This window comes from Dama dama, chromosome 20 (genome assembly GCF_033118175.1).
Source record: "Dama dama isolate Ldn47 chromosome 20, ASM3311817v1, whole genome shotgun sequence".
Lineage (NCBI taxonomy): Eukaryota > Metazoa > Chordata > Mammalia > Artiodactyla > Cervidae > Dama > Dama dama.
The window spans coordinates 91,163,011-91,190,520 of NC_083700.1; the positions used below are offsets into that span (position 1 = coordinate 91,163,011).

General features: G+C 37.9%; 1 protein-coding gene across 4 annotated transcripts in view; it reads right to left on the reverse strand.

Annotated features, from left to right (window-relative positions):
- Positions 1–27,510, reverse strand: part of ZFYVE9 (zinc finger FYVE-type containing 9) — a 178,019-nt gene that overhangs the window by 104,296 nt on the left and 46,213 nt on the right. For 3 of the 4 annotated variants that reach the window (XM_061121893.1, XM_061121894.1, XM_061121891.1), the window contains exon 2: positions 4,101–4,205. The gene's annotated coding sequence lies outside the window, so the exon portion shown is untranslated. Of the gene's footprint in view, positions 1–4,100; positions 4,206–15,120; positions 15,239–27,510 lie in introns of all 4 variants that reach the window. The other variant, XM_061121892.1, reaches the window with a different exon arrangement.

The window sequence follows — 27,510 nt, forward strand, 5'->3', positions numbered from 1 at the left end:
GACAGGGCCCAGATTACATGCAGAGGGATGGATCAGAGAAGCGATGATGCAAAGGGTACTAGGAGGAAGGTTTCTCATTGGTGGAGAAGGGGTTAAAATAGGGGAAAACTTGAGAACTAGAGAGAACCCTGCAATGTAAATGTGGAAAAAGAGAAAAATACAAAGAACCCTGCAGTGTTGGTTTGGAATCTGAGTTGTCAGTTTGAGCTCATGGATTTCAATAAGCATACTTATAGTAATAAGTAAACACAGTTTTTGTATTCATGGCAATAAACACAGATCTAAGTGTGTGTGTGTACACATATATTCAAAGAACCTTGGAGCAGCAGATCCCCACCTCCACTCCATGTAGCAATGAGCATACCTAGCACCAGATTTGATTTGTAAATATTGTTATTCACTAAAAAGAGCAAGGGCTCCACGGAAAAATGCCTGATTCTAAAGTTGAAGTAGAAAAAATATAAGAACTTTGATGAGGATGGAGAGAAACATGAACCCTCACCCATAACTGGGAAGAAAGTAAAATGGTGTGGCAACTTTGGAAAACAGTTTGGCAGTTCCTCAAAAAGTTAAAAGGAATTAACCACATGGCATAGCTATTCCATGCCTAGGCTTATTCCCAAGAGAAATGAAAACATACATTCACATAAAAACTTATCTGTGAATGCTCAGAACAACATTATTCATAACACCAAGAGGTGACAATGATCCAAAGATCTATTAATTGATAAATGGATAAATAAAATGTAGTATTATATATTAATAAAATATAATAGTGTATGATAATTTAAATGGATAAATTATTGCCATATGCTATAACACAGATGAAGCTTGAAAATATCATGGTAACTGAAACAAGCAGACACAAAAACCTACAGATTACATGATTCCATTTATATGAAATGTCCAAAATAGGCACAGAAACAAAAAGTAAATTAGTGGGTTGCCAGCAGCTGGGAGGAATCGGAGGGAAATGGGAGTAACTGCTAACAGAGACAAGATTTCTTTTTGGAGTGATGAAAATGTTCTGGAATTAGATAGTGGTGATGACTTCAAGACACTGCAAATATATAGAAACCACTGAACCATATATTTTAAAAGGGTGAATTTTATGATATAGTATGTGAATTACATTTCAATTAAACAAAAAAGAAAAAAGAAGTGTCCAAAAATGATGGGGACATATCAAAGGACACAGAAACCAGCTTGAAGGAGCTTCCACTGACCTAACCAGGGACATTCTAAACATCAAAGTAAACAACGGTAGCAACAGATTATAACCATTGGATTAAAAAAAGAAAGCCACAAGTCTTTACAACATAAATAAATGAATTCCAAGTGTAATGAGGAATGGGGTATTTGAAACTATTTTGAATTTTGAAACTATATAGTTTCAAAATTCCTCTCCACAAAAATACTAATTACAAAAAAAAAGGAGTCACTTCAGAGGCAAATCTTGGCAGATGTCACCTTACATGAGTGATCACAGTGAATGAACATCATCAGTAACAGGACAAACAAACTTCATGCTCCCTGATAGATTGCAATAAAAAGAAACAGCAATGTCCACACTAGGGGAGGTTGGGAGAGGATTTGGGGGGGTGGGGTAGGGTGAAATGAGGTATATGGAAATTCCCTGTATTTTCTGCTCAATTTTTCTCTGAACCTAAAACTGTTCTAAAAAAAAATAAAGTTTACTGAAGAGAGATCAAGGTAGTGGAGCAGGAAAAGAGTGGAACTCACCTCCCTCCAAAAACACATCAAAAATACATCTCCATGTGGAACCATCTCATTGAACACTAACTGGAGACTGCCAGAAAGACTCTTGCACAACCAAGGCTATAGGAAACATCCACATGGAATCAGGTAGGAAAGGAAGAAGTGATCAGGCTGGGGCCTGTGTGCTTGGGAGGGGACTCAGAAGAGGAGGGGGATTTCATGGGTGGAGAAACTCCTGGCGAGTGAGCCACTGAAGGCACACACTGGGAGCCACAGCCAGAGGTTCGACGCCAGGAAGACAAGTCCCCTTGGCTGGTTGAAGGGCTGGTGGTTCTGACAGAAGGGCTGTGGGAAGCACACGGGGAGCACGCACACCCTTGCTTACTCCCAAAACAGGGTGGGGAGGTCAGATTGAAACTGCATGAAACACTGGCTGGCTTCCCAACTAAATGAAACATGTGATCCCAAACTCAGTACTCCCAAAAAGGACATTATATGCACATCTGGCAAAATGAGAAAGATCTGACAACTGGATGGTGGTAATGCATCAAAGTTCATTCCCTAATTTGATGGCGGTGTTATAGTTATGCACAAAATCCCTTTTTGAAGGGAACAGTTTCAAACATGGTAGGGGATGCAGCTAGCAACTTACTCTCAAATGATTCAAAGAAAAAAACTCTGTACTATACTTGCAAATTTTCTATAAACCTGAGAAAGTTTTTTTTTTTTAATTTAAATGCACTAAAACTATGATGTTTTAAATTTTCAGGGTACTTTCTTTTTCTGATCCTTTTTATGACATCTTGATCTTACTTAATGGATATAATTCTTTTCTTACTTCTTTAATATAATTACCTACAATTTGGTCTGACTTTTTTTCTTTTTCCTAAACCTTCTGTTTCCAATACTATTTCCTCCAAGTTCCTGTTTTGTGTTTTGATCTCTGTCTTTCACATTGGATGCTTTCCTCAAATGCCTCACATTGAACAAATGAAGTACCAAAAGCCAACTGGAAGCTCTGAATGTGTGGCTTCTCAGCTGGAAGGCTTCCACTGCACGGTGATTGGCGGGGAACAAAGCTATTTCACTGAGAGACCTCCAAATGTCAGCATATCTAGGTCTTTTCTTTGGACTCCCAAAAGAGTCATATAATCTCCTATAAGGGGGTGCAGAGATGTAACACCAGGTAATCACTGTCTGAAAGAAGAACAGAAGATGGGAAGGGCCTCTCTTTAATATATAGGATTTCCCTTTATCCTCCTGCTTTTATGATGGAGCCAAAGAAGATGGGACTCCAAATCAGACTAGAGCAGGGGTATATTATTTGGGGTAGGATGGCCTACTGTAAGAAATACTCCAATCATTTATTATTGCTGACTAATTATTATTTATTATTATTAATGGTCTTTGCAGTGGGTTGAAAACTTCCTAAAGAGGAGATGCCTGAAAAATAAGATTTTGCCAGATGAAGGCAGACAGAAGCACTCTTTTCTCACACTCATATGTGAGAAAGCTAGGGGACAAGAAATACCTAGCCAACTCCAAGTCCAGAAGTTTTGGTGAGGAAAGTACTACTGCTAGGTGCCTTAAGAACTCAGTCAGCCACACACTGTCAGACCCACGCCTCTATCCTTGAAGCGTACACGGAAAATCAGAGTACTCAGCCAGAGCACACAACACTCCAATAGGGAATGGCATAATCAGTCTCTGAAACCAATCTCACCCACATACTTTCCCTTCCCACCACCATGTTCTACACATTAAATAATCATAAGACTTGAAAGAAAACAAAGAGGATTCCTAGTCAGAAAAATGTCAACGATTAAGAAGTCTTGCTCTATCAGAATTAATAAAATACTTCCAATTTTCTGCTGGAAATGACTTCTCTTCAGAACTAATCTAAACATACAAAATAAAATAATGTAATTAAATCTGTATTTCTGATTCCTTATCCTAAAGTAAGATTTAACTATTTAGCACTTGTGTGATTAACTAAGAAGTATTCATAACATTAATTGGGTAGATATACCAATTAATTAGGTAGATTTCCTCTTAATAATATTGCTCAAGTCCATGCTCTTTGTCATGCTGAAATTACCTTTCTATGCTCAAGGCAGAAGTTGACTCTAAAAGGAAGAAGCCAAGCACTGGTACAGAAATTAGCATTTTGATGTAATTCAATAGGAATTTTAAAACATCCTCTTTTTCCTTGGAATTAAGCCAAATCTTTTTTGTAAAAAAAGCAATATTCCTGATTTAATAAAAGGCAGTGTCATAAATGAAGCAATTAGAACATATATTCATGAGCATTAGTTTCTATAAAGCTATCTGTTTTCCCAAGTTCAAGCTCTCACAAGAAATAAGATCACTGTATTTCTTACCTTTTTCCCTTACACACGTGATAAGGAACGGACTTCTATGTGTTTACTCATGATGCTTGCTGCACTACCAGCCAGTCCTGCTGTTTCAGTATGCTCTGTTTGATCCTAAAGAAAACACACATTGCTCATTACATCTGCTAAAGCAATAAGCCCCAATTTTCTTCATATCAATCTATCATGCTGCTGTTGCTAAGTCGCTTCAGTCGTGTCCGACTCTGTGCGACCCCATAGACGGCAGCCCACCAGGCTCCCCCATCCCTGGGATTCTCCAGGCAAGAACACTGGAGTGGGTTGCCATTTCCTTCTCCAATCAATCTATCATAGTTAGACAAATCAAAGCTATTCCAATTATATCTTCAGATTCAAAGGCCTGGCCAGCATGGAATGCAGCAGCAGACACATCATGTTGTCTAAAAAGGCCCAAAGTTAAATGTTTCAAGGAATAGTTAAAAATTTCCACACACTTCTTATTTTCAATGAGTAATACAAAGTGAGAGATCAAAGGCAGGCACTTTTTATCCAATGACTATGATAATTCATAAAAACACTATTTATTTATATTTCAATAGGCCTTCCACAGACCCAAAGCTAACAAAACTGCTGCTTCACAAGAAAGTCCTCTGTTAGTGATTTTTTTCCTACACATACAGAATTCTTAAACTGAGATCAAAAGATTTCTGTTAAGATTTTTTAATGCCAAACAACTGTTTCTCCTCCAAATGGAGTCCCTTATGATTTCAGCCCTTTTCTGCTGCTTAGAAAGTTGAAACTAATCAGAATAAAACTAAGTATCTCATATTATCTGTATAAACTACCTAACCTATGATCAAAACAGTTTCAAAATAGAAGAGTATCTTAGACATGATCTAGTAAACATCACTTAATTTTAAAGTTATCTGGGAATAAAAGAAATTCTTCTGACATTATTACAAATGCAATTATCCTATCTGATGTGAAAATGATGTGGTTACTAAAATAATAAGTATTCTAAAAAGCCAAAGTGTAAGCCTTTGACTTTGTGGATCACAACAAACTGTGGAAAAAACTGAAAGAGATGGGAATACCAGACCACCTGACCTGCCTCCTGAGAAATCTGTATGCAGGTCAAGACGCAACAGTTAGAACAGACTGGTTCCAAATTGGGAAAGGAGTACGTCAAGGCTGTATACTGCCACTCTGCTTATTTAACTTCTATGCAGAGTACATCATGAGAAGTGCCGGACTGGATGAAACATAAGCTGGAATCAAGATTGCTGGGAGAAAGATCAATAACCTCAGATATGCAGACACCACCACCCTTATGGCAGAAAATGAAGAACTGAAGAGCCTCTTGATGGAAGTGAAAGAGGAGAGTGGAAAAAGTTGGCTTAAAACTGAACATTCAGAAAACTAAGATCATGGCATCTAGTCTGATCACTCCATGGCAAATGGATGGGGAAACATGGAAACAGTGAGAGATTTTACTTTCTTGGCTTCCAAAATCACTGCAGATGGTGACTGCAGCCATGAAATTAAAAGATGTTTGCTCCTTGGAAGAAAAGCTATGTCCAACCTGGACAGCATATTAAAAAGCAAAGACATTACCTTGCCAACAAAGAACCTAGCCAACAAAGTCTAGTCAAGGCTATGGTTTTTCCAATAGTCATGTATGATGTGAGAGTTGGACTATTAAGAAAGCCGAGCGCTGAAGAATCAATGCTTCTGAACTGTGGTGTTGGAGAAGACTCTTAGAGAGTCCCTTGGACTGCAAGGAGATCCAACCAGTCCATCCTAAAGGAAATCAGTCCTGAATATTCATTGGAAGGAATGATGGTGAAGCTGAAACTCCAATACTTTGGCCACCTAATGCGAAGAACTGACTCATTTGAAAAGACCCTGATGCTGGGAAAGATTGAGGGCATGAGGAGAAGGGGATGTCAGAGGATGAGATGGTTGGATGGCACCACCAACTCAATGGACATGAGTTTGCGTAAGCTCCAGGAGTTGGTGATGGACAGGGAAGCCTGGCATGCTGTAGTCCATGGAGTCGCAAAGAGTCGGACATGACTGAGTGACTGAACTGAACTGATTCTAAAAGGCTGGGAATTCAAGTTTCCAGTGAACAATTCTAAAAAGTGGAATGAAAATCATGGATGAAAAATCTTCCTGTCTTGAGAACGTGGAAAAATATATACATGCTATATACTCTAAATGAGAAGAGCTATTGATGCTAAGAAACAACTTCCATCTATCAAATAAAGGACAAAATCATACCAGAAGTATGAAAGGGCTATATAGGATAGAAGTTCCAAGGTCAAAATGAGAATGAGACCAAAGTAATACTTCTAATAACTAGCTAAAATTAAAAATATATATATAAATTCAAAGTCAAATTCTGAGTATGTGTGTCTATTTTAACATGTGAGGCAAGTCCAATAATATGATATAACTGTCTCAAATATAGGTTTTGCTTCTGGATCCCTCTGACCTAGCCTCAGTTGGTAAAATCTCAAGCCTGGTTAAATTCAACTATCTACCTACTCCATACGTTCCCCTAAGCAGCTTAAACAAGGCTAAAGGAAAACCCACACGAGATGGTGACTCCTCTCAACTTCACATTTATGACTTCACACTACATTTTCCTTAGTTAATCTACTTTCAACCCTATATCTCATCTTCATCTTTCTGACATGCCCCAAATCCTTCAGTTGAAAGCTTTCACAATTCAATTCTACCAGAAGATAAACCTCTAGTCTCCTGCAGGACAAGAAGGAAAATTACTTGACCATAAAAGATAAGGTGGAACACCTGCAAAATTAACCACTCCTAGCACAGACTTGCAACCAATCCTGTTTTCAACACCACACCTCACCTAAGCCTTCAGAGGTCCCTAAAGACTCCACATCACAAGACTGTCTAAGGTTCTATGGTGGTACACACTTGTTCTCATCAAAGCTCCTGCTGCAGGTAATTTATAGTCTTTGTTTTAAAACCTTTCTTTACTTTTTCTCTTTTTTATAGCTTATTTTTAAATTTATTTTATTTTTTAATTTAGATAATTTTTAAAGCCTACTTTCCATTTATAGTTATTACAAAATATCAGCTATATTCTCCATGTTGTACAATACATCCTTGAACCTATCTTACACTCAATAGTATGTATTTTTGTTTGTTTTATTTTTTATTTTATTTTTTTTATTAGTTGGAGGCTAATTACTTCACAACATTTCAGTGGATTTTGTCATACATTGACATGAATCAGCCATGAATAGTATGTATTAATACCTCCCACTTCCCTACCTCTACATTGCCCCTGTCTCTCTCCCCCTGGGAACCACAAGTTTATTCTGTGTTTCTGTTTTTGTTATATTTGCTAATTTGCTATATTTCTTATATTCTACATATAAGTAGTAACCTATAATATCTTTCTCTGACTTATTTCACTTAGTATAACATCCTCCAAGTCCATCCATGTTGCTGTAAATGGCAAGATTTCATTCTTTTTTTATGACTAAGTAGTATTCCAATGTACATCTTACCACATGTTCTTTATGCATTTATCTACTGATGCACACTTAGGTTGCTTTACATCTTGGCAATTGTAAATAACACTGCTGTGAACATTGGGGTTCGTGTATCTTTTTGAAATAGTGTTTTTGGCTTTTTCATATATGTAACTAAGAGTGGAACTGCTGAGTCATATGGAAATTCTATCTCTAGTTCTTTGAGAAAACTTCATGCTGTTTTCACAGTGGTGGTACCAATTAACATTCCCACCAACAATGTAGAAGGGTTCCTCCTCCTCCACACCCTCTCCAACACATATTATTTGTGTCTTTTCAATAACAGTCATTCTGACAAACCTATGATTTTTGAGAGTTACATAATATTATTGAACTTGCATCATAGGTTAAAAAGACACACACGCTCAGAATGTGAGGTGGTATCACATTATGGTTTTTATTTGCATTTCCTGATGATTAATGATGTTGAGCATCTTTTCATGTGCCTGTTGGCTATCTGTATTTCCACTCTGGAAAATGTCTATCTATTCAATTCTTCTGCCCGTTTTTAAATCAGGTTGTTTTTATGATGCTAAATTTTATGAGCGATTTATACTTTTGCCCATTCAGTAGGTTGTCTTTTCATTTTGTTGATGGATTCCCTTGCTGTGCAAAAGCTTTTAATCTTAATTAGATCCTATTTACTTATTTTTGTTTCCTTTACTTTAGGAGATGGATCCAAAAAAATATTGTTGCAATTTACGTCAAAGAATGTTCTGCCTATGCTTTCCTCTAGGAATTTTATAATATCCAGCCTTGCATTTAAGTCATTAATCTATTTTAAGTTTATTTTTGTATATGGTATTAGAGAATGTTCTAATTTCATTCTTGTACATGTAGCTGTCCAATATTTCCAGCATCATTTACTGAAGAGACTGTCTTCTCCACTGTATATTCTTGCCTCCTTTGTCATAGATTAACTGACCATATGCACATGGGTTTATTTCTGGGCTTTCCATCTTGTTTCATTGATCTGTAAGTCTGTTTCTGTGCCAGTTCCTATTGTTTTGGTTACCATAGCTTTGTAGTATAGTCTGAAATCAGGGAGACTGATTCCACCGGTTCCATTCTTCTTTCTCAAGATTGTTTTGGCTATTCAGGTTCTTTTGTGTTTCCATACAATTTTAAAAATTATTTGTTTTAGTTTTGTGAAAAATGCCATCGGTATTTTGATATGGATTGCATTGAAACTATAGATTGCCTTGGGTGGTATAATCATTTTAACAATATCGATCATCCAATCCCCAAATACAATATATGTTTCCATATCTTTATGTTGTCTCCAATTTCTTTCACCAGTATCTCACAGTTTTCCAAGTGCAGGTCTTCTGCTTCCTCAAGGAGATTTATACCTAGGTATTTTATTCTCTCTGATACAATGCTGATAGTGAAAGTCTCTCAGTCATGTCCAACTCTTTGCGACCCCATGGACTCTACAGTCCATGGAATTCTCCAGGCCAGAATACTGGAGTGCGTAGCGTTGCCTTCTCCAGGGGATCTCCCCAACCCAGGAATCAAACCCAGGTCTCCCGCATTGCAGGCGGACTCTTTACCAGCTGAGCCACAAGGGAAGCCCAAGAATACTGGAGTGGGTATGGGATCATTTCCTGAATTTTTCTTCCTGCTATTTCATTGTTAGTGTACAGAAATGCAACAGATTTCTATGTATTTATTTTATATCTTGCAACTTTACTGAATTCGTTGATGAGCTCTAATAATTTTCTGGTGGTGTTTTTAGGATATTCTGTGTATAGTATCATGTCATTTGAACAGTGATAGTTTCGCTTCTTCCTTTCCACTTTCTATTCCTTTTCTTTTTCTTCTCTGACTGCTATGGGTAGGACTTCCAAACTATGTTGGATAAGAATGGTGAGACTGGGCATCCTCAGTTTCAGGTGTTCCTGATCTTAGAGGAAATGGTTTCAGCTTTTTACCATGAAGTATAACGTTAGCTGTGGATTTGTCAGATATGGCCTGTATCATGTTGAGGTATGTTCCTCAATGCCTGTTTCTGGAGAAATGCTTTTTTTTTTTTAAAAATAAATGAACACTGAATTTCATCTGAAGCTTTTTCTGCATCTATTGAGATAAGCATATACTTTTTACTCCTCAGTTTGTTAATGTGGTGTATTACAGTGACTGATCTGCAGATATGGAAAAATCCCTATGTCATTGGGATAAATCCCACTTGATCATGGTACATGATCATTCTAATGCCTTATTTGATTTTAGCTTGCCAGTATTTTGTTGAGGGCTTTGGCACTTTTGTCCATCATACTGATATTGGTCTGTAATTTTCCTTTTTTATGATATCATTGTCTGGTTTTGGTATTAGGGTGATGATGGCCTTACAGAATGAGTTTGCAAGTGTTCTTTCCCCTGCAATTTTCTAGAACAATTTCAGGACAGGTATTAGCTTTTCTCTAAATTTTTGATAGAATTCATCTATGAAGCCATCTGGTCCTGGACTTTTGTTTGTTGGGAGTTTTTAAATCACAGTTCCAATTTCAGTACTTGTGACTGGTCTGTTCATATTTTCTAGTTCTTTTTGGTTCAGTATTGGGAGATGGTAACTTCCTAAGAATTTGTCCATTTCTTTCAGGTTGTCCATTTTATTGGCATACAGATGCTTATAACAGTCTCTTACAATCCTTTGTACTTTTTTGTGTGTCTGCTGTGGCTTCTCCTTTTTAATTTCTAACTTTATCGCTTTGAGCCCTTTCCCTTTTTTTCTTGATGAGTCTAGCTAAAGCTTTATCAATTTTATCTTTTCAAAGAACCAACTTTTACTTTTCTTGATCTTTTCTACTGTTTTCTTTGTTTCTATTTAATTTACTTCTGCTCTGAACTTTATTCTTTCTTTCCCTTTACTAACTTTGGTTTTGTTTGTTCTTTCTCTAGTTACTTTAGATGTATGGTTAGGTTGCTTATTTGATTATACGTATCAATAATGTAAGTGGATTAAATGCACCAACCAAAAGACATAGACTGGCTGGGCAGATGAAAACATGTGATGTATGCACTTCTACTTATCACATCACTTTGTTTGACCCTCCCCCAAACTGTATGTAATTATTTTATACTGTTAGGTTAATCATGTTCCCATTATGGCTTGCAACTGTAATTATCTTTTATTTCTTGTCTGGCTACTGATTGTGAAAACTGATAAACATCTTTTACTATTGTGGAAAAAAAAATAGTATGCATTTGTATTCTCTGCCCTTCACAATTACTGTATTTGATATCATGTTTTACATCAAATTGATTAGTATAAACCACAATGGCTTATTGTGGATACAGATGATTTTACTGTGTTTGTCATTTAACCTCCCTACTAGTTTTGTGTGTGCATGATACACTAATTTTACTGTATGTCTGCCTTTGATGGTGAGTCTTTTCATTTTATAACTTTCTAGTTTCTTTCTCCTGGAGAAGTTGCTTTAACATTTGTTGCAAAGCTGGTTTGGTGGTGCTGAACTCTTTTAACTTTTTCTTGTCCATAAAGCTTTTGATCTCTCCCAGTAAAGTATTACTATTGATTTTAAGCTTTCCCCTTTCATCACTTTGAATATATCCTGCCACTCACTTCTAGCCTACAGTTTCTGCTGAAACTGATGGCCTTATTGGGAGTTTCCTTATATGTTACTTTTTGCTTTTCCCTTGCTGCTTTTAATATTCTCTCTTTATCTTTAATTTTTTGTCATTTTAATACAATATGTCTTGATGTGTTCCCTTTGGATTCACCGTATACGAGATTCTATATATACTTAGGTGACTGTTCTCTTTCCCAAGTTTGGGAAGTTTTCAGCTACTATCATTCAGGCTCTTTCTCTCTCTCTTCTCCTTCTAGGACCCCTATACTGCAAATATTAGTGCACTGACTTATGGCATCACAGAATGGCTTTTTGGAAGGAACAAAAGAAATTCAGTAAATGCACAGATATACAGTATAAAAAGCCTTAAATACATTTCAATATACACAGAAAAAAGTGTATCTTTTTTATTCTGGATAAAAAAATGTATCCTTCAATATTCTTATCAATGTCACCTCCCAACGTGACATTAACAGTCACTTAATTCTCTACATTCTCACAATACATTTCTATCAATAACACTTTTCACATTACACGGTAATTTCTCTCTTTATAAACCTGTTACACCCCACTGAACAAAAAACCACTCAAGAAAGGGAGACTTCTTTATTCATCCGTTTATACCAACACTTCAGCACCATGCTTGTCATAAAGTAGGTGTTAATACATGGCATAATTAATTAAGTACAGCACAGCAAAGATTCCAAATCAATGGCTCCTAACTGTATCCCCCTCCTTCTATTTCTACTACAACTGCCTTAGTTTAGGCCCTCATTAGTTCTCATCCAGAATGGTTCAGTATAGTTTCCAAACGAACGTCACTATCTCCTTTTGTCTAGAAAATATATCGATTCATAGTCTTACCAAAGTAACTTTTTAAAAGAAAATCAGGTCACGTTATTTTTCCATCTCACCTACTTAATAGACATATCTCTGGATGTCACAGTGATAGGTCTTCATCTGCTACCATATATACCAGCCAGATTGATTGTATTTTCCTAGCTAACTGAATGGATCCTCTTCCTCCTTTCCCCCAAAAATGAAGTATAGTTTTTTAACATGGCATAGAGATCCCTTCAGAACTTGGTCTTTCACTACTTTCCAAGCTCCAATCATACCAAACTACCAATATTTTTTGTGAGACACTCTACCAAGCTTCTTTATCACTGCATGTTCTATACCTATGTTGAACTACTCTTGATTTGCCTAACTTGCATTACCAAGGTTCAATTCACTTCAGCTAAACCTGGGAAGCCATCCTCGATTCTCTACAAACTGTTTTAGAAGAGTCACCCTACGTTCTTGTCATGTATCTCTCTACTAATGGCAGCACAGAACAAATTAGTTTACATTGTGAGTAATCCTGTCTGTCTTCCCCATTAGACTGTGAATTCACTGAGAAAAGGACTATGTCTTCATTCTCTTCAAGCCAGGGCATGGCACATATGCATGCATGCTCTTGCTCAGTCCTGTCTGGCTCTTTGTGACCTCAGGGACTGCAACCCACCTCTATTCATGAGATTTCCCAGGCAAGAATACTGGAGTGGATTGTCATTTCCTTCTCCAGGGCATCTTCCAGACCCAGGGATCGAACCTGCATCTCTTGCAGATAGATTCTTTACCACTGAGCCACTTGAGAAGCCCATAGTGTTCAATAAATGTCTCATGAAGAAGTAAATCAAATGAAACTAATAATGTTCATACTTAACCAATCAACTTCATGATGAAGATTTCTTCCTAAGAAATAAATATTTATGAATATCTGTGTGTTGGAAGAGAGGGCCAGTAAGCAAATACAAGAGAGAAACAAAAAACAGAAATTTTCTAGTAGGAGAGAGAAAAAGTGCCAAGGATTTAAATAATTGGGAAATGTTAATGTTAGTATACAAACATAGGCCCTTTGACATAACAATTACCCTTCTTGACACTTATCTTAAGGAAATAAATAGAAAGGATATAAAACAGAAGCGGCAGCTGCATGGCCCAGGAGCGGCCGAGAGGAGATACCCATGTCCAAGGTCAGGAGGGACGACCAAGAGGAGATACCCCACGTCCAGGCTCAGAAGCGGCATCTGAGAGGAGATACTCCACATCCCAGGTCAGGAGTGGCGGCCGTGAGGAGATATCCCACATCCAACGTAAGAGAAACTCAAATAAGACGGTAGGCGCTGAGAGAGGGCATCAGAGGGCAGACAGATTGAAACCACAATCACAGAAAACTAGCCAGTCTGATCACATGGACTACAGTCTTGTCTAACTCAATGAAACTAAGCCATGGTATGTGGGGCCACCCAAAACGGATGGGTCATGGTGGAGAAGTCTGACAGAATGTGGTCTACTGGAGAAAGGAATGACAAACCACTTCAGTATTCCTGCCTTGAAAACCACATGAACAGCATGAAAAGGCAAAAAGATAGGACACTGAAAGATGAACTCCCCAGGTCGATAGGTACCCAATATGCTACTGGAGATCAGTGGAGAAATAACTCCAGAAAGAATGAAGGGAAGGAGCCAAAGCAAAAACAACACCCAGTTGTGGATGTGACAGGTGATAGAAGCAAGGTCTGAGGCTGGAAAGAGCAATATTGCATATGAAACTGGAATGTTAGGTCCATGAATTAAGGCAAACCGGAAGTGGTCAAACAGAAGATGGCAAGAATGAACGTCAACATTCTAGGAATCAGCGAACTAAAATGGACTTGAATGGGTGAATATAACTCAGATGACCATTATTATCTACTACTGTGGGCAGGAATCCCTTTGAAGAAATGGAGTAGCTATCATAGTCAACAAAAGAGTCCGAAATGCAGTACTTGGATGTGATTTCAAAAATGACAGAATGGTCTCTTTTCGTTTCCAATGCAAACCATTCCATATCATGGTAATCCAAGTTTATGCCGCGACCAGTAATGCTGAAGAAAGTGAACTTGAACGGTTCTATGAAGACCTACAAGACCTTTTAGAACTAACAAGCATAAGATGTCCTTTTCATTATAGGGAACTGGAATGCAAAAGTAGGAAGTCAAGAAACACCTGGAGTAACAGGTAAATTTGACCTTGGAGTACAGAATGAAGCAGGGCAAAGGCTAATAGAGTTTTGCCAAGAGAACGCACTGGTCATAGCAAATACCCTCTTCCAACAACACAACAGAAGACTCTACACATGGACATTGCCAGATGGCCAACACTGATATCAGACTGATTACATTCTTTGCAGCCAAAGATGGAGAAGCTCTATACAGACAGCAAAAACAAGATCGGGAGCTGACTGAGACTCAGATCATGAACTCCTTATTGCCAAATTCAGACTTAAATTGAAGAAAGTGGGGAAAACCACTAGACTATTCAGGGATGACCTAAATCAAATCCTTTATGATTTTACAGTGGAAGTGAGAAATAGATTTAAGTGACTAGATCTGATAGAATGCCTGATGAACTATGGATGGGGGTTCATGACATTGTACAGGAGACAGGGATCAAGACCATCCCCAAGAAAAAGAAATGCAAAAAGGCAAAATGGCTATCTGAGGAGGACTTACAAATAGCTGTGAAAAGAAGAGAAGCGAAAATCAAAGGAGAAAAGGAAAGATATACCCATGTGAATGCAGAGTTCCAAAGAATAGCAAAGAGCGATAAGAAAGCCTTCCTCAACAATCAATGCAAAGAAATAGAGGAAAACATAGAATGGGAAAGACTAGAGATCTCTTCAAGAAAATTGGAGATACCAAGGGAACATTTCATGCAAAGATGGGCTCAATAAAGGACAGAAATGGTAGGGACCTAAGAGAAGCAGAAGATATTAAGAAGAGGTGGCAAGACTACACAGAAGAACTGTACAAAAAAAATCTTCATGACCCTGGTAATCATGATGGTGTGATCACTCACCTAGAGCCAGACATCCTGGAATGTGAAGTCAAGTGGGTCTTAGGAAGCTTCGCTATGAACAAAGCTAGTGGAGGTGACGGGATTCCAGTTGAGCTATTTCAAATCCTAAAAGATGATGCTGTGAAAGTGATGACAAATATGTCAGCAAATTTGGAAAACTCAGCAGTAGCCATAGGACTGGAAAAGGTCAGTTTTCATTCCAATCCCAAAGAAAGGCAATGGCAAAGAATGCTCAAACTGCCACACGATTGCACTCATTTCACATGCTAGTAAAGTAATGCTCAAAATTCTCCAAGCCAGGCTTCAGCAATATGTGAACCATAAACTTCTAGATGTTCAAGCTGGTTTTAGAAAAGGCAGAGGAACCAGAGATCAAATTGCCAACATCCGCTGGATCATCAAAAAAGCAAGTGAGTTCCAGAAAAACATTTACTTCTGCTTTATTGACTATGCCGCAGTCTTTGATTGTGTGTATCACAACAAACTGGAAAATTCTGAAAGAGATGGGAATTCCAGACCACCTGACCTGCCTCTTGAGAAACCCATATGCAGGTCAGGAAGCAAAAGTTAGAACTGGACATGGAACAACAGACTGGTTCCAAATAGGAAAAGGAGTACGTCAACGTTGTATATTGTCACCCTGCTTATTTAACTTCTATGCAGAGTACATCATGAGAAACACTGGGCTGGAAGAAGCACAAGCTGGAATCAAGATTGCTGGGAGAAATATCAATAACCTCAGATATGCAGATGACACCACCCTTATGGCAGAAAGTGAAGAAGAATTAAAGAGCCTCTTGATGAAAGTGAAAGAGGAGAGTGAAAAAGTTGGCTTAAAGCTTAACATTCAGAAAACTAAGATCATGGCATCCGGTCCCATCACTTCATGGCAAATAGATGAGGAAACAGTGGCTGACTTTATTTTTCTGGGCTCCAAAATCACTGCAGATGGTGACTGCAGCCATGAAACTTTAACAGACGCTTACTACTTGGAGGGAAAGTTATGATCAACCTAAAGAGCATATTAAAGAGCAGAGACATTACTTTGTCAACAAAGGTCCATCCAGTCAAGGCTATGGTTTTTCCAGTAGTCATGTATGGATATGAGAGTTGGACTATAAAGAAAGCTGAGCACCGAAGAATTGATGCTTTTGAACTGTGGTGTTGGAAGGACTCTTGAGAGTCCCTTGGACTGCAAGGAGATCCAACCAGTTCATCCTAAAGGAGATCAGTCCTGGGTGTTCATTGGTAGGACTGATGTTGAAGCTGAAACTCCAATACTTTGGCCATCTGATGCAAAGAGCTGACTCATTTGAAAAGACCCTGATGCTGGGAAAGATTGAGGGCAGGAGGAGAAGGGGACGACAGAGGATGAGATGGTTGGATGGCATCACTGACTCAATGGACATGAGTTTTAGTAAACTCTAGGAGTTGGTGATGGACAGGGAGGCCTGGTGTGCTGCAGTTCACGGGGTCGCAAAGAGTCAGAGACGACTGAGCGACTGAACTGAACTGACAACATGTTAACTGTGAGATGATGTTTTAACACAGTGTATAGTGAGAAAAATCTAAATGTCAGATAGAAGTATCAATTTACAAAATGGTACAAATGGTAAGACTCCACATTTGGGAAAAAACATAAAAGTCTTTAAATATATATACACTAAAAAATAATAGTCTCAATAATGTTTGGGTGATTAACATTTTCTTCAAGTTTATCTATAGCCTAAATTTTTCTCAGTTGAATGTGTATTATTTCTTAATAAAAGGGAAGAGAATGGCACATTCATGAATTTCAACAAATAAAAACCAAACTACTAAAATTTTTACTTTCAAATATGAAAAATGAAAAAGGAAGGAAGCAGGAAAAACAAGTATTTCAAAAGATTATCTCCCTGGGATATACAATAGATGATTAAATTTTTAATTATAATATAGGGCAAGTAAAAGAAGAATCATCTAAAATTAAGAAACCAAGATTTTAAAAAAAAAAACCTATAATGAAAAATGACAAGAATAAAGATAATGTTTAAAATATAAAATACAAGCAACTTATAGGAAACTATGATGTGGGCTTATTTACAACATAAGAGATTAAGGTAATAATTTCCAAAATCCTGACCATACATTTAAAAAAAGAAAAAGAATAAACTAGAAAACATTCTCAGTTAAATTGTTTCCTGTCTTGTCTCTGGTTAATACTATTCATCTCAGAACAAATTCAGTATCTGCTTAACATCCAAACTTCTTAATAGTATTTCCACCAAGAAGTCTGACAAACAGCCTAACTCAATATATACAAAATTACATTTAACATCCCAAAGTCCTCATTCTTGGTTTCCTATCTCAGTCTGGGCAGGGCTCTCAAGGTAGGTAATGGTGGGGTTCAGTTGCTCAGTTGTGTCCGACTCTTTGTGACCCCATGAACTGCTGCACGCCAAGCTTCCTTGTCCTTCACTATCTCCCAGAGTTTGCTCAAACTCATATCCACTGAATCGGCGATGCCATCCAACCATCTTATCTTCTGTCCTCCCTTCCTGCCTTCAATCTTTTCCAGTATCTGGGTCTTTTCCAATGAATGGGCTCTGCATATCAGGTGGCCAAAGTATTGGAACTTCAGCTTCAGCATTAGTCCCTCCAATGAATATTCAGGGTTCATTTCCCTTGGGAGTGACTAGTTTGATCTCCGTGCTGTCCAAGGGACTCCCAAGAGTCTTCTCTGGCACCACAGTTCAAAGGCATCATTTCTTTGCGCTCAGCCTTTTATACTGTCCAGCTCTTATATACATGACTACTGGAGAAACCACAGCTTTGACTATATATGGACCTTTGTAGGCAAAGTGATGCCTCTGCTTTTTAATATGCTGTCTAGGTTTGTCATTGCTTTTCTTCCAAGGAGCAAGCGTCTTTTAATTTCATAGCTGTAGTCACTGTCCACAGTGATTTTAGAGCCCAAGAAAATAAAGTCATTCACTGTTTCTACTGTTTCCCCATCTATTTGCCATGAAGGGACTGAATGCCATGATCTTAGTTTTTTGAATGTTGAGCTGTAAGCCAGTTTTTTCACTCTCCTCTTCCACCTTCATCAAGAGTCTCTTTAGTTCCTCTTCGCTTTCTGCCATAAGGGTAAGGGTGGTGTCATCTGCATATCTGAGGTTGTTGATATTTCTCCCAGCAATCTTGATTCCAGCATGTGCTTCATCCAGCCCAGTATTTCACATGATGTACTCTGCATACAAGTTAAATAAGCAGGGTGACAATATACAGCCCCGATGTACTCCTTTCCCAATTTTGAACCAGTCCATTGTTCCATGTCCGGTTCTAACTGTTGCTTCTTGACTTGCATACAGGTTTCTCCGGAGGCAGGTAAGCTGGTCTGGTATTCCCACCTCTTTAAGAATTTTCCACAGTTTGTTGTGATACACACAGTCAAGGGCTTTAATGTAGTCAAGGAAGTAGCCAAGCAGAAGTAGATGCTTTTCTGGAATTCTCTTGCTTTTTCTATAATCCAACAGATGTTGGCAATTTGATCTCTGGTTCCTCTGCCTTTCCTAAATCCAGCTTGAACATCTGGAAATTCTCAGTTCATGTACTGCTAAAGCCTAGCTTGAAGGATTTTGAGCATTACTTTGCTAGCATGTGAAATGAGTGCAACTGTGCATTAGTTTGAACATTCTTTGGGATATCCCTTCTTTGCGATTGGAATGAAAACTGGCCTTTTCCAGTCCTGTCGCCACTGATGAGTTTTCCAAATTTGCTGGCATATTGAGTGCAGCACTTTCACAGCATCATCTTTTAGGGTTTGACATAGGTCAACTGGAATTCTACCACCTCCACTAGCTTTGTTCACAGTGATGCTTCCTAAAGGCTACTGACTTTACACTCCAGGATGTCTGGCTCTAGGTGAGTGATCACACCATCATGGTTATCCAGGTCATTAAGATCTTTTTTGTATAGTTCTTCTATGTATTCTTGCCACCTCTTCTTAATATCTTCTGCTCCTATTAGGTCCACACCGTAGGTATGACATATTATATTTCCAAAGATGGGGAATTCCCTGGAAGTCCAGTGTTAGGATTCCATGCTTTCACTATTGAAGGCCCTGATTCAATCCCTGGACCAGGAACTAAGATCCTACAAGTCCCATAGTACAGCTCAAAAAATAAAAATTACCAAGATGGCTGCTGCAGTAGCCATTCCATCCCACATAATCTTCTTTCAAGAACAGTAAAACCTATATCCCCTTCCTCTACACAGAGGTAAACCTTCACGACTGCTTCAACTAACAGAGTAAAACAGGAGGGAGACAACTTCTAAACCTAGGTCATAAAATATAATAGATACAGCTGAGTCCCTTTGCTCTCCACCTAAAACTGTTACAACATTGTTAATTGGCTATACTCCAATACAAAATTAAAAGTTTTAAAAATTGCTATTCTTTTAAATAAAAGAAATCAGAACTGGGGGGGCGGGGGGGAGTAATAGAGTTCCTGCCTGTTCTTGGGACACTCAGTCTTTGAATCCAGTTATCCTGAGAGAGCCCAGGGGAAAGGCTACACGTAGGTGATTTGGCCCATGAACCTTCCCATATGTGAATGAGCAAACCTCAAGATGGCCCTAGCCCCAGTCACTATCTGACTACAATTTCATAAAGACCCTTAAAAGAGAACCACTTAACTAGTCCAATCAATCCCTAGAATCACAAGAGAGAATTACAAAAATTCTGTAAAAAATTATGTTTTTGTGCAAATTATTACATAACAATAGATATAAACAATAGTAAGTAATTTGACACTCTTCAATCCAATCTCATATGAAAAATCCACGAAAAAAGGGTAAGAAACATAAGAACAGGCAAAAAAGAAGACCCCTGATGGCAGCCTCTCCACTACTGGCTTATTTTTAGCGCTAGTTCCAAATTTACATATGCCACTCAATAAAAAAGCCTTTGGGCTTCTCAGAGTAGTTTAGAAAACATCTCATTCATTACTCAACCAAGAAGGTAGGTGAGAGAGGGGAGTCTTATCTCCTTCTCTAGAAGCTTACCAAAGTTTTCCTCCACAAGAGTTCTTGTAAATGCATTTTTTCATCTCTTTAGCTTTCCAGTGCTACTTTAGTACTCCTCATAGATTGGCACCCTGGGAATTTATCTACCTAGCCAGTTCCTTAATTAATCTATGAATCACAATCCACCTGGCCCACCAACCCTAAAACTTCAGTGCCGTTCTAGATTCTACCTCTCCTCCCTCACCTTTACATCCACTCTAACACCAAGTATTGCCAATCCTGCCTTTTAAACCTCTCATATCTATCCACTGCTCTCTATTCCCAGGCCACATCCCACACCATCAACATCTTTCTGTTGCTCAGATTTCTGCAAGAAACCTAACTAATCTCCCTGGCTCCCATTTTGTGTCCATCCAGCCTATCCTCTACACAAATAGAAAACACAAATTTGATGATATTATTTTCATACTCAATGGTATCCTACTGCCCTCAGGATAAAGCCCATACCTCTGTAACACAGCTTTGTTGATTTGGTTTCTGCTTACCTCTCCAGTATGAAACATTCTCTTTAGTCTTAAATCCTTGCTCTATGCACTATCATCCTGATCAACTGAACTTTAGATTCTCGATACTGCTCATCTCCATTTCTCAAAACAGGCCTTCATACCGATACATGCTATGGATGAACCTTGAACACCTTATGCTAAGTGAAAGAAACCAGTCACAAAAGACCACATATTGTATGGTTCTATTTATATGAAATGTCAAGAACAGGCAACTCTTTAGAGACAGAAAGTAGATTAGTAGTTGCCAGGGGCCAGGGAGAGGAGGGAATAGGGAGTGAATGTTAATGGGTATGGTGTTTCTTTTGGAGGTGATGAAAATGTTCTGGAATTAAGTAGTGGTGATGGTTGGAAAACTCTGAATATAACTGAAAACCACTGAATGTGAATTTTAAAAAGAGAGAATTTTATGATATGTGAATTATATCTCCAAACTACTGAGGAAAAAAACAGGTCTTCACATATTAATATTTAGGCCCAGAATACTCTGCACCCACCACTATTACTCAACTAATTCCTGCTTATCCTCCTTTTCCTACCCTAAACATCATTATCTTCCATGAAGTCCTTCTGCTCTAGGTCTAGGACAAGAGCTCCTTCTTTCCATATATCTTCATTTCCTCTATCACAGCACTCATATGAATTATGATTTTTTTTAACTGTTTATCTCCTCTTTCCAGGCTACTGAGGTTTTACAGAAAAGAGACTGCTTCTGACACATTGATCACTATATTCTGTGTGTGTGTGTGTGTGTGTGTGTGTGAGAGAGAGAGAGAATGGCACAGAATAAGTGCTCACTAACTTACTAGTGATCCAAAGTAAAATAACCAAAAAGCAAACTTTTATAGTACTTCCACCCACAAAGGATCCCAAGAGTTGTGCTAAGACTGCTAAGGCTCTAATGTAATTACCATTTTAAAGTTCACTAACGCCAACATAAAATTATTAGTTTGCATAATGAAGTTCAAACTTAAACTACGTTTTATCAGGGCTTTCTATCCTAGTCACAACTTCAAACAGCTTCTATTAATTTGATGACTCACCTTTAAAGAAAAAAAAAAAAAAAAGGTGTGATTCAAGGGTATCCATAAACACAGCAATGGAATATCTAGAAAACTGGGACTGGAATTTCAAATCAATGATTACCAATAAGTAACTTGCTTCTCTGATGTTTAATCAAATGAACATTTTTATGAGCATCACTGGAGTTTGGTGAAAGAACACTAGCGCAGGACTCCGGCAAATCCAAGTCTGAATTTATGCTCTAGCATCTAACAAGGAGAAGGAAATGGCAACCCACTCCAGTATTCTTGCCTGAAGAGTCCTGTGGACGGAGGAGCCTGGTGGGCTGCTGCCCATGGGGTCGCACAGAGTCAGACACGACTGAAGCGACTTAGTGTGCACGCATGCATTGGAGAAGGAAACGACAACCCACTCCAGTATTCTTGTCTGGAGAATCCCAGGGACAGAGGAGCCTGGTAGCTGCCATTTATGGGGTTGCACGGAATCAGACACGATTGAAGTGACTTAGCAGCAGCAGCAGCAGCAGCATCTAACAACTGTTGTTGCTTTGAGCAATTTACTTAAACTTTCTGAGTCTTAGTTTCTTTATACTTTGTATGAACACCAACCTTGCCAGGACAGTTTTAAAAATGTGCCTTCCCTAGGTCTCATATGTTAAGTGTTCAATGAGTGGTTGCTATTACTATTCATCATCAAAATGCAATTTATGTGAAAGAATTACAACAGAAAACCAGAATGTGATCTGCACCATAAAGCCAACAGTGGACTAGTCTGTCTATACAATTAGTAATCCATCAGAGGCACTGGTCTTAAGTGATGGATTCAAGTTTGAACAATGAAAAGAAACACAGGAACAAAAAGTAACTTGACTATTCAACTTTCTGAAGAGGCTAAGTATATTTGATCCTATAAAAACATGCTTTAAACAATCTCACTCACAGTGGCAGAAAAAGGAATGAGATAATCTTTGAGAAGAGCTTTATTCCTGCAAGATCAAGACCAAAGTACATTAAGAGAGGAAGATGTGGGAAGTTGACATTATTGCTATATCACATTCACACAGGGTTTCAATTTCCAGGATATCAACCTGGCATCTTTCACAAACATTGAATTCTCAGTCAAGAGCTATTAGGACCTGGTAGTTGCTGTCATCTAGTACACATTGGGGAAAAAAAAAACAGAGTTGAACAAATATTGGAAAGCATGGTAACAGACGTATCAAATATACATACCCACTGAAACCTCTAGAACAAAAACTGATCTGAGATTGCCACTGAAACAAGTAACATGCATAATTCTCAAGTCTAGAGTAGTAAGACTCAAGACATAAAAACAAATTTGTGTATATAGGGTATATTATTCAGATATACAACACCCTTTAAGTAGCAAATAGATGGTCCATGACTGGAACCACTAATGAACACTACAGTAGTTCAAGTCAATATCTTTAATTTTTAAATATGTGGTAGGTATCTATTGTATTATCTTTGTCGTTAGAACTCTAGGATTGCCTGTCTCTCATTCCATACACACATATAAATTTTTATTGCAAGATAAAAAGCCATATTCTTGGGAAGCTAATCAATTTAACAAGTTTATTAATCTGGTGTGGGCTCTTGGACTAAACTAACGAATTACAGACTCTCCTACACTATTCCTAAGAAACAACCGCAATCCCTGCCTTTCTGTGAGATATGCTAGTATCCTTATAAAATTCTCCATAAGTAAGCTCTAATTGGTTGCTTTAACTTACAACAAATATCTTAACAAATACATCTGCACAGAATGATATAAATTGAGACAAATGACATCAAAATCAGAGTTTTGAAACTTCCCAGTGGTTAGGACTTCACCTCCCAATCCAGGGGTACAGACTGATCCCTGGCCAGGGACTAAAATCCTACATGCCTCACAGTCAAAACGTAAAACAGAAGCAACGTTGTAACAAATTCAATAAAGACTTTTTAAAATGGTCCACATCTACACTGTTGGTGGGAATGCAAACTAGTACAGCCGCTATGGAGAACAGTGTGGAGATTCCTTAAAAAACTGGAAATAGAACTGCCATATGACCCAGCAATCCCACTTCTGGGCATACACACTGAGGAAACCAGATCTGAAAGAGACACGTGCACCCCAATGTTCATCGCAGCACTGTTTATAATAGCCAGGACATGGAAGCAACCTAGATGCCCATCAGCAGATGAATGGATAAGGAAGCTGTGGTACATATACACCATGGAATATTACTCAGCCGTTAAAAAGAATTCATTTGAACCAGTTCTAATGAGATGGATGAAACTGGAGCCCATTATACAGAGTGAAGTAAGCCAGAAAGATAAAGAACATTACAGCATACTAACACATATATATGGAATTTAGAAAGATGGTAACGACAACCCTATATGCAAAACAGAAAAAGAGACACAGAAATACAGAACAGACTTTTGAACTCTGTGGGAGAAGGTGAGGGTGGGATGTTTCGAAAGAACAGCATGTATATTATCTATGGTGAAACAGGTCACCAGCCCAGGTAGGATGCATGAGACAGGTGCTCGGGCCTGGTGCACTGGGAAGACCCAGAGGAATCGGGTGGAGAGGGAGGTGGGAGGGGGGATCGGGATGGGGAATACATGAAAATCTATTGCTGATTCATGTCAATGTATGACAAAACCCACTGAAAAAATAAATTAATTAATTAAAAAAAAAAAGAATAAAAAAAAAAATGGTCCACATCAAAAAAAAAAAAAAATCTTTAAAAAATCAGAGTTTCAACCTTAATCACATACCTAAAATTTCAAAGATCAGACACTAGCTTAGAAATTCTATGAGCTACAGTAGATAATAAGAGATAAACTCACTGGAGAAGGGTCTTATTTTTTTAGATCACTTCAGGAAGAAGATTGACAAGGAGATATAATTTGTACAGCACAAATTGTATGTACCAAAAGTAATAACAAGAGTTAGTGTAAAGAACAGTTACGACTCACCATTAACCTACTCACTACAAGTTATGTATTTCATGTACAAACTACCAACTATTGAAAACCTAGCCAAACAGGTAGGTTCATAAAATGTTTACCCTAACATCTGCAGTAAAATGAAATCCTATGCTGTACCTGTCTTGACAACCTTGAAAGGGAGCAATTTAGAGCTCTGTATCTTACTTTTAACAATGTCAAATTTAAGAAAAGCAAAACCTAACTGTATCAGCCAAAGCTTTGGATAATTGAGTTGGAGGAAACAGGCCCATGCTCAGATTACTTGCACTAGGAACACTACAGCATTATTTAATAACAATCCAAAGAAAATCGCTAACTACACATGATCTCCCAGTTTTATCTTTGGCCCCCTTTTCTTCCAAAGCCTTCAACTACTTTGTGAATGGCTCTCCGATTTCTCTAACCCTCACCTCTCACTCAAATTCCAGGGCCACAGCTGCTTCACCCACCCAACATACAATCCTTCTCCATTTAGATATTTCACTATACCTCGAATTTCAAATAGTTAACCCTTCACATTCAAAAGGACTATTTTCTTTTTACCGTTTTTTTGGTCTTGCCGTGTGGCATACAGGATCTTAGTTCCCTGACCAGGGATCAAACCCATGTCCCCTGCATTGGGAGCACAGAATCTTAACCACTGGACTGCAAGGGAAGTCCCAGGAGAGCTATTTTCTCAAAGATTTGTCTACTCTCAATGTCTCCCCTTCACCTGGCATGCATGCCCCACTCTTTTCCGGCTTCTTTTCCCATCTTAGCAACCCTCAATTGTAGTAGATCACATCCTCCTTCTTGATGAAACCATTCTTCCATGACTTATGTGACACTGAAATTTTTTATTTTCTCCTACTTCTTTGATATCTCCCTCACACTTTCATCCCTGACTCCTTCACCTTTACCCAATCTTAAATGTTGAAATGGGCTTTCCCTAGTGGCTCAGTGGTAAAGAATCTGCCTGCCAATGCAGGAGATGCAGGTTCGATCCTTGGGTCAGGAAGATCCCCTAGAGAAGGAAATGGCAACCCACTCCAGTATTCTGGACTGGAAAATCCCAAGGACAGAGGAGCCTGGCAAGCTACAGTCCATGGGGCCACAAAAGAGTCAGACATGACTTAGCAACTAAATAACAATAAAATGCTGAAATTCCTCCAAGTTCTATACTTAGCCCTCTTCTTTCTTGATTTATATTCTTTTCCAAGAGAATTCTACTACAATTGCCTCAAACACTATCTGTTAACAAGTCCTAATACCCTTTTCTCTACTTCAGACCTCTTTTCTGGGTTCTAAATCTATATATACAAGTGCTTATTTAAGTCTTTGTGTCTCACAGACATCTCAAACTTAAAATGCACATCTAGTCTCACAATAATCAATGCTGTTTCTCCTCTGTTCCCTATATCAATTACCCAGATGCTCAGGACATAGTCATTCTCCATCTCTCTCTCTCCATGATGGTCATCATCAACATTCAATCATGTCCTAAAATTGATAAAAATACACTTTCTCTGTCAACAACCACTACTTTGGTCCAAGCCACTATTATACCATATCTGGATTACAGAAATAATCTCTTCAATGATCATCTCATAGTACCTTTGTCACTTCCCCCAATCCATCCTTCACTCAGAAGCTAAAGTAATCTTTTAAAAAGGTCTAATTAGGGGCCAACAAGGAAATCAAAAGAGAACTTAAAAAATATCTTTTAAAAATACCTTAAGACAAATGAAAATGGAAATACAACATGCCAAAATTAATGGGATGCAGGAAAAACATTTCAAAGAGGGAAGTTTATAACAAAAAAATGCCTACCTAAAACTAAGAAAAATCTCAAACAAACAACCTAACTTTACACTTTCCTAGGAAACTAGGAAAAGAAGAACAGAAATAGCCCACAGTTAGTAAAAGGAAGGAAATAAGAAAGATTAGAGTGAAAATAAAGGAAATAGACACTACAAGACAATAGAAAATATCAATGAAACTAAAGCCAGGTTTTTGAAAATATAACCTTTAAGCTAGACTCACCAAGAAAAAAAGTGGACTCAAATAAGTAAAATCAGAAATCAAAGAGGACACGTTACAATGTATCACAAAAATAAAAATAATCAAAAGAGCTGACTATAAACAATTATACACCAGCAAATTAAACAATCTAGAAAAAAATGAACAAATTACTAGAATCATACAACTTTATGAGACTAAATCATGAAGAAATACAAAATCCGAGTGGAGTGATTACCAGTAAGAAGATTAAATCACTAATAACACTACTCCAAACAACAAAGTCCAATCTCAGCAACATTTAAGGAAGAATTAACACCAATTAATTATTAACATCAATTAACACCAACCCTTCTCAAGCTCTTTGAAAAAACAGTAAAGGAGGGAATGTCTTTTACAAGGCCAGAATTACCCTGATACCAAAACCAGACCGCACATCACAAAAAAAGAAAATTACAGACAAACATCCATGATAAACACAGATGCAAAAATCCTTAACAAAATATCAGCAAACCAATTTAATGATATATTAAAAGGCTCATACACTACAATTAAGTGGGATTTATTCCAGGGATGGTTCAACACCTGCAAATCAAGGTGATATATACCATGCTAGCAAAATGAAGGATAAAAATCATATGATCACCTCAACAGATGCAGAAAACCATCTGACAAAATACAATACCTGTTCATAATAAAAAATCTCAAATGAGTGGGAATAGAGAGAATGTACCTCAACATAATTAAAGGCCATACATAACAAGTGCATAGCTAATATACTTAGTGGTGAAAAACTG